Below are 8,512 nucleotides of genomic sequence, written 5' to 3'. Positions count from 1 at the left end.
CAAAACTTATAAGAAACGATGATAAGAAAAATATATTACTTATTTTTTTATGCATTATTATTAATTTTTTTTTTTTTGTTCTTTAACGTACGATACTGGCATATATATATATATATGCACGGCTGGTTTTGATGTATATATAGCTCATGTGAACTTGCCATCCTTCCAAATTAGTCAAAGTACTACAACTATCCATTTCGGGTACTAGATATGCTTGTTTTGATGTAAATTAGTGCATGCATGTGATCAGCCAGCTTTATGGCAAAGAAATCAGTATTGTCTTTTTCTTTCCCCGTTTCTCCGGTTTCAAATCAGCTTGAGGCTACATGCATGCCAATCCAGCCTACATTTTCTAAGATTTATTTTATGTAATATTACATATTTGTCTACACATGTGATACGCGTATTGGGACAGTCACGAGAGACGCAAGGAAGCTATCGAAAATCTATAATGTCTGATTCTCTCTATCTTACTAAGTTACTCTATACATGTTCTTACTTTCTCCAAAAAATTATTCAAAGTTATGTTGAAAGTAAAACTCGTTCATGATAGTGCCAAAATAAATATCGATTGTAATGTCCCCAAGGGACATCTTCATCCACCACCGGGCTGGGCTTGGTCCACCTCATTGAAAGGCCCAAAGACCAAGTTTACTAGCCTAGCAAATGACGAAGGAGAAGAAGGCCCAAATTGGCGTAGGAAGATGGGACAGTGTTCATACAAACACACTCCAATGTTCGGATAATTCGTGAAAAGTCACGTCGCATTAAATGACCCAATATAAGTCACAAGTAAGAGATCTCAATAAAAAATCATGTCCTTGACAAGGCGTTTAGAGAAAGGCAACGCCTCACCGCTTGTTGTAGGCAAGATGACCCAAGGTTATTATAGAAGTTGCTGAATTAAATACAACAGCATGGCACCCAGCAAACAGATGAAACTCCAAGCACAGGAAAAACAGAGGCCAATCATAAAGAGTGGGATATAAAAGCCTAAATATAGGTCTAACTTAGACTCAAGTGTTCAAAAATAAAAAATTATCTGAGAGATAGACTAACTTAGGCACACTACAACAAAATTGAGATTTAGTGACACTTTAGAATTGGTGACAGTCCCCAAACTGTTACAAAAAATCAGTTTTTGTGACGGTTTACACAAACCGTCACTAAATCTAGATGAGAATTCGTATGACATTCGAACGTAAGCAAATTTACGTTCGAACGTTACATGAACGTTCGAACGTTAAAGATTTTTACGTGCAAACGTAATATTTTTTGGCGCCAACGTTCGAACGTTAATCCGTGACGTTCGAACGTTAGTGGGTGAAGTTCGAACGTTAGATATAGTATTTGATAAATATGACTATAATTTAAATTTTATGTAATTTTTAAATAAAATAATGCATCATTTGTGAAATTACAAATTTAAAAATTGAAAATTGAAGCGCAATGATTTAATATTAAAATTAGATAAGCTAACTGTAATATATTATATATACACTATATTAAATACTAGTTAAGTATATAATATATATTATATATGTAGTCTAGTGCTATATACTATACTATATATAGTCTAGTATATATTATATAATATATATAGTATATATATACTCATTATATATTATATATATAGTCATTACATATAATCTATAATATATAATATATTATATAGTTAATATATATAGTATATATTATAGTATATAGTTAATATTATATATAGTTAATATACTATATATATATTATTATATATTATTTATAATAATAGAGTATATTTCTTTCACATACGTTCGAACGTTAGTGGGTGTAGTTCTAACGTTAGATAGAGTATTTGATAAATATGACTATAATTTAAATTTTATGTAATTTTTAAATAAAATAATGCATCCTTTGTGAACAATTATTACAAATTTAAAGAGATTGAAATTTGAAGCACAATGATTTAATATTAAAATTGGATAAGCTAACTGCAGTATATTATATACTATATATATAATATATAATATACTATATTAAATACTAGTTAAGTATATAATATATATTATATATATAGTCTAGTGCTATATACTATACTCATTATAGTCTAGTATATATAATATAATATATATAGTATATATATACTAGTATATATATACTCATTATATATTATATACATAGTCATTACATATAATCTATAATATATAATATATTATATAGTTAATATATATAGTATATATTATAGTATATAGTTAATATACTATATATATTATTATATATTATTTATAATAATAGAGTATATTTCTTTCACATACGTTTAAACGTTAGTGGGTGTAGTTCTAACGTTAGATAGAGTATTTGGTAAATATGACTATAATTTAAATTTTATGTAATTTTTAAATAAAATAATGCATCATTTGTGAACAATTATTACAAATTTAAAGAGATTGAAATTTAAAGCGCAATGATTTAATATTAAAATTGGATAAGCTAACTGCAGTATATTATATACTATATATATAATATATGATACACTATATTATATACTAGTTAAGTATATAATATATATTATATATATAGTCTAGTGCTATATACTATACTCATTATAGTCTAGTACATATTATATAATATATATAGTATATATATACTCATTATATATTATATATATAGTCATTACATATAATCTATAATATATAATATATTATATAGTTAATATATATAGTATATATTATAGTATATAGTTAATATACTATATATTATTTATAATAATAGAGTATATTTCTTTCACATACGTTCGAACGTTAGTGGGTGTAGTTCTAACGTTAGATAGAGTATTTGGTAAATATGACTATAATTTAAATTTTATGTAATTTTTAAATAAAATAATGCATCATTTGTGAACAATTATTACAAATTTAAAGAGATTGAAATTTGAAGCGCAATGATTTAATATTAAATTTGGATAAACTAACTGCAGTATATTATATACTATATATATAATATATAATACACTATATTATGTACTAGTTAAGTATATAATATATATTATATATATAGTCTAGTGCTATATACGTTACTTTCTAAACGTTCGAACGTATATGTATATACGTTCGAACGTGAAAAAATGCGAAAAATTTCCCACTCATTTTTAAATAACGTTCGAACGTTAAAATTTAACGTTCTAACGTTACTTGCTAAACGTTCGAACGTATATGCATATACGTTCGAACGTGAAAAAATGCAGGAATCTTCCCACACATTTTTAGCTAACGTTCGAACGTTAAAATTTAACATTCGAACGTTACTTTTTAAAGGTTCGAACGTATATGCATATACGTTCGAACGTGAAAAAATGTGGGAATTTTCCCACACATTTTTAACTTACGTTCGAACATTGAAATTTAACATTTGAACGTTACTTTTTAAACGTTCGAACGTATATGCATATACGTTCGAACGTGAAAAAATGCGGGAATTTTCCCACAAATTTTTAACTTACGTTCGAACGTTAAAATTTAACATTCGAACGTTACTTTTTAAACGTTCGAACGTATATGCATATACGTTCGAACGTGAAAAAATGCGGGAAATTTCCCACACATTTTTAAAATAACATTCGAACATTAAAATTTAACATTCGAACGTTAGTTAAATAACGTTCGAACGTTACTTTTTAAACGTTCGAACGTCATATCAAATCAGAGTAGTTTTAATGAATAAACGCACGGGAGGAAGCAGAATCATTTCTTCTGCTTCTCCCGTGCGTGAAAGAGAGAGTGAGGGTGAGAGAGGGTTGTGGGTTAGAGAGAGAGTGTGTTAGAGTGAGAGAGGGTTAGAGAGAGAGAGTAGAGTAAGAGATGATTAATATTTTTGCTCTCTCCATTGATTTTGGTAAGGAAAAACTCTTTTTTCCTTTAAATGTTTTGCAATTTTATGATATTTATTTTGTGTCTTTTTTTATATATGTCTTTAACTAACTAGAGTTGTGATTTTTTTGAAGGATTGGTTATTGTGACTTGTTTAAAACTTGTGATTTGTAAGAGGATATTGTGAGTGATAGGTATATTTCTAAACTTTATTAATATGTTTATATATTTTGTTGTGCTTTTGTTGTGGATAATGATGAATATTTTGATGTGTATAATGTGAGTTGATTGTGGATTTTGAAGGATTAGATATGGGTATAATATTGTGAATTGAGTAGTGAATTTTGATTGTATATATTGTGAATATGTTTTGAATTGAATATTATTAATGAATTAGAAGGAATTGAATTGTTTATGTTAATGAATTAGAAGAAAATCTTTGTGATATGGATTATGTAATATGATGAATTAAAATAAAAATTTGTGCTGTGTGTATGCTTATTCTTAAAATGAAAATATAAATATTTGTGTATATTTATAGATAAAAATGAATATGTTTTACAATTGTGTATGGGAATTTGAAGCATATGTTATGGTTATTTTTTTGTGACTATGTTTTGATATTTGTGAATTAGTTATTATTGTGCATATGTATATGTGATTTGTGAATTAGTTTATTCTATAGGGAATATGTTTATATATTGTGAATTTGTATATTACAGTATCTATTAAAATTGTTGAGAATATGTAAAATATTGTAAATTTAGTTGTGAATATGTTTATATATTGTGGAAATATATGATATCATTTTGAAAAAATTTGTGAACTTTTATTGAATATGTTGGGAATAATTTATTAAATTATGCAACATGTCATTAATTTAATTTTTATTTATATTTCTTTTAAAATGTTACTTATTTTGCAGCATTTTTTTTTATCAAATGAGTATATGAGATCAAGACAATAAGAGTTGGAGTTTCTCTTGGAACAGTCTGATTTAGAAATGCGTTTGCAGGAGCAACATAGAGACCAGGATGAAAGAATGTGCAGTGAAGTTTAAGAACAAGTGCAGAGGGAGATGAGAGTCCAGATAGGGCGTGTTATGTTACTGTAGTAGAATCGTGGTGGGCGAGGAAAGAAGAAGAAATGAAATCAATTCAGTTTTCTCATTGTATAGAACTTTTAATATCTAATTTTGCAACTATATAAAACATTGTTAGTTGCTAATTTGATGGTATAATATGATGATACAATTTGTATATTTTTTAATTTTATGAAAATAGTATTTTTGATCTATACGTTCGAATGTATATAACAAACGTTTGAATGTTGGTTTACATTAGAACTAACGTTCGAATGTAATTACACAAAATTATGAAATAACGTTCGAATGTACGACCCAACGTTCGAACATGTTCACCTTCAAAATGAATACAACGTTCGAATGTTTAAATGATTTACGTTCGAACGTTTTGTTTGACGTTCCAACGTAAATATGATACGTTCGAACTATAACCAACGAACGTCAAATTTTCTCATTCGAATGTCAATCAGTCGGGTTAACGTTCGAACGTTCTGTTGGACGTTTGAACGTTACATTTTGTGACAGATTTCAACTGTCACAAAAAATCCCACGTTCGAACGTGACATCAAACGAAAGACTTCCAACCGTCACTAAAAATATTTTTTGTGACGCTTGTACAGTAAACTGTCACCAAATGTAATCCGTGACGCACATTACGTGACAGTGGTGGTGACGGTCATAAACCGTCACCAAATATATTTCGTGACATTTTTTCCATTTCTTGTGACAGTTTCATCTGTCACTAAAACCTATTTTTGTTGTAGTGGCATTGGAGATATCACATGATCACTAAACCCTCACTTTTCTTGTATTGTAGGTATATTGAGTTCGTCAGCCGGGATGCGAAACACGACCTAATTATCATGCCCCTTATTGAGTGTGGCTAGCTTCCAATCGAAACCTTCATAGTCCACCTATCGAAACATAACAAATTGTCTTTTTCTTTTATGTGTATATATATATATTTCTCTCCTTGATTTTGTCATGGAAACAAGCTGCTTAACCTTTGGTTTTTATGCATTTTTTATTTTATTTTATAGAACTACTGCAATATATGCTATAGTGGATTTTTTATTTGGAGCGGTTCACTACCTCCTCTTCTACCTCCAGACGTTTCATTTTAATGCAAACCATAATTATTGAGATAATTAATTTTTTTTTTTAAAAAAAGAGGGTCTTCTTCCCAAAAAGTTTCCTACCGGCCAATACCCAAAAGGGCCAAAACTGCCCTCGACCACTCTGGAGGCAAATCCCCTTCCCTTCTTCTATTCTACTTTCTCCTTTTTCTTTTGCATCTTATTTCAACTCTTCCAACTTCCAATTGTTTTCTCTTTCTTTGGTGGGTCTTAGAGGCTAAATCTACAAGTTTCTTAACACCACTTTTAACATCCAAGTGTTTTAGGTAAAGAGGAAACACTTGTATGATCACGATTTACACTTGCAGATTAAAGTTTCGGAAAAGAGAAAACATCATGAAAATATTTATAGATACAGTACTAGCAAGATTAAGGTTTAGGGAGTCAAGTTGTATGAGATATTTTTGAGAAATAGATTTTAATAAAAGAATTAAGGTTACAAATTTTTAGAGAACTTGCACTCAAAAGGCCTTAACAAGAAAATTCTCACTGTCCCTGGCCCCACGGATTTGCCATTCAAATGGTGAAATTAAACCATATATACTTCCAACTGGTAGAAACAAAAATCGGCTTAATTTATTCAACTTGTACTAAGTTTGGATGATGCATTACCTCACATAGAATCAAGTGACACATAGAGACATTCATGCTCAGTTTGGCAGGGTCAAGAATATCCAAGCTATCAGCTTTAGCAATAATATCTGCTTCAAACTCCTATGCTCATCATTCACATGACATGACCTGGGATTGGTTTTCGGGGGGGGTGGTGTCCCGGATACGGTTAGGACTGGCTCAGCTTTCTTCTTGTTGAAAAGTAAACCAACGAAACAAATTCTTAAGATCAGCAAATGGATCAGTATTGACTTGGGAGATTTTTACCGATTTCATCTTGTCCCACAGTTTCAAGACAAGATGACGCATCCATCGCCACGCCACCGACTGATCTATAGTGTTTGTTTTGAAATATATACATATATATACACAAATATCTTTATACATAAATACTTTAACTACAAAAAAATTATATAAAAATAAATCCATAAACTGAAGTGATTTGATACAATACATTAGATTTTAAAGTACTTACTTTTAGTGTAAAGTAAATATAACAAATTACGTAAAATCACGTTAATTTATGGGTTTATTTTTATGTAATCTTTTTGTATACTGTATCAGTTCTTATATATATCTACATATATGTTGCATCGTTGGGATGTCGATTTTGCTTATGGTATCTATAACTCGTTAAAATAATTAATAATTTGTTAGTGAAATATCTATTTCTCCACATGCTGCACGATCTTCTCAACCACTATCTTCATAATATCTTGCTGAAGATCAAATCACTCAATAGCTAGCATAGTTATTTTAAATTTTGTAAAATTTGTACTAAAAGTGTAGCTTTGAAAGTGTATGGTCAAAGTTAGCTCATTGTTTTACTCTGATTTATTATACTGTGTATCTATTTTTTTCAATCAATGCACAGATCAAGTTACGTTGTTCAAATCATATCTTTTTACTTTATCTTACTTGGTATCAATGAACCGAAATAGCTCACGCTCCAATTCCTAGTTATGTTTCCGCACCATGTCTTCTTCTTCCTCTTCACATGATCTTCTCCATCTTTCTCCTTCCCCCCTCTCAGCATCTTTCAAGCTTGACAGCCCAAATTACTTGGGCTGGCAGTCTCAATTTCTGCCATTTCTTAATAGCAATGATCTCTTAGGGTTTGTGGAAGGTTTTGAACTAGTCCCTAAGAAGCTCAATGCTGATAATTCTCCCAATCCTTCTTATACATCCTGGTATAAGAAAGATCAAGCTTTGCTGGGAATTATCTTGTTCTCTATCAGTCCAAATCTTGTGGCTTCTGTGTATGGTTTAAACACTTCCAAACAAGTATGGACTGCTCTTAAAACAAGATTTTCTAGTCATTCTCGTTCTCACATTGCTCATATGAAGCGACAACTACAAACCATTACTCAGGGGTCTAGTAGTTGTTCTATCTATTTGGAGAATGCCAAATATATTGTTGATCAATTGGCTTTAACAGGGAAGCCTGTTGATGATCAGGATATGATCTCTCACATTCTTGGTGGCCTGAACCATAATTTTAACCCTTTTATTACATCTTATACTTTTGCTTCCAGGGACAAAGACTTTACCTTTGAGGACTTCAGTGCCGAGCTGTTGAGTCATGAAGCTTTTCTTGAAAATCAGCACAACACAGTGGTTCCTAATATCACTTTTGCCTTTGCTGCCAACAAGAAGCCTTCCTTTGGAACAAAGAAAAAGTCTTCAGTATCTGCTGCTACTCACCCATCAGGTGCCTCTCCGTGGTCCCACTAATGGTCTTGTTCTTCATCTCTTCAATCAACTTCATATTAGACCTCTACTACCAATCGACCTATGTGTCAAATCTGTGGGAGACTCGGTCATACTGCTATAGACTG

General features: G+C 30.2%; 1 pseudogene; it reads left to right on the top strand.

The window, feature by feature from the left end:
• Positions 1–8,117: 8,117 nt before the first annotated feature.
• On the top strand, positions 8,118–8,225 carry LOC122277912 (annotated as a pseudogene).
• Positions 8,226–8,512: the final 287 nt, after the last annotated feature.

This window comes from Carya illinoinensis, chromosome 9, assembly GCF_018687715.1.
Source record: "Carya illinoinensis cultivar Pawnee chromosome 9, C.illinoinensisPawnee_v1, whole genome shotgun sequence".
In the NCBI taxonomy this organism is placed as follows: Eukaryota; Viridiplantae; Streptophyta; class Magnoliopsida; order Fagales; family Juglandaceae; genus Carya; species Carya illinoinensis.
Note: the sequence above shows the minus strand (reverse complement) of the source record. Positions and strands in the feature narration are given on the sequence as shown.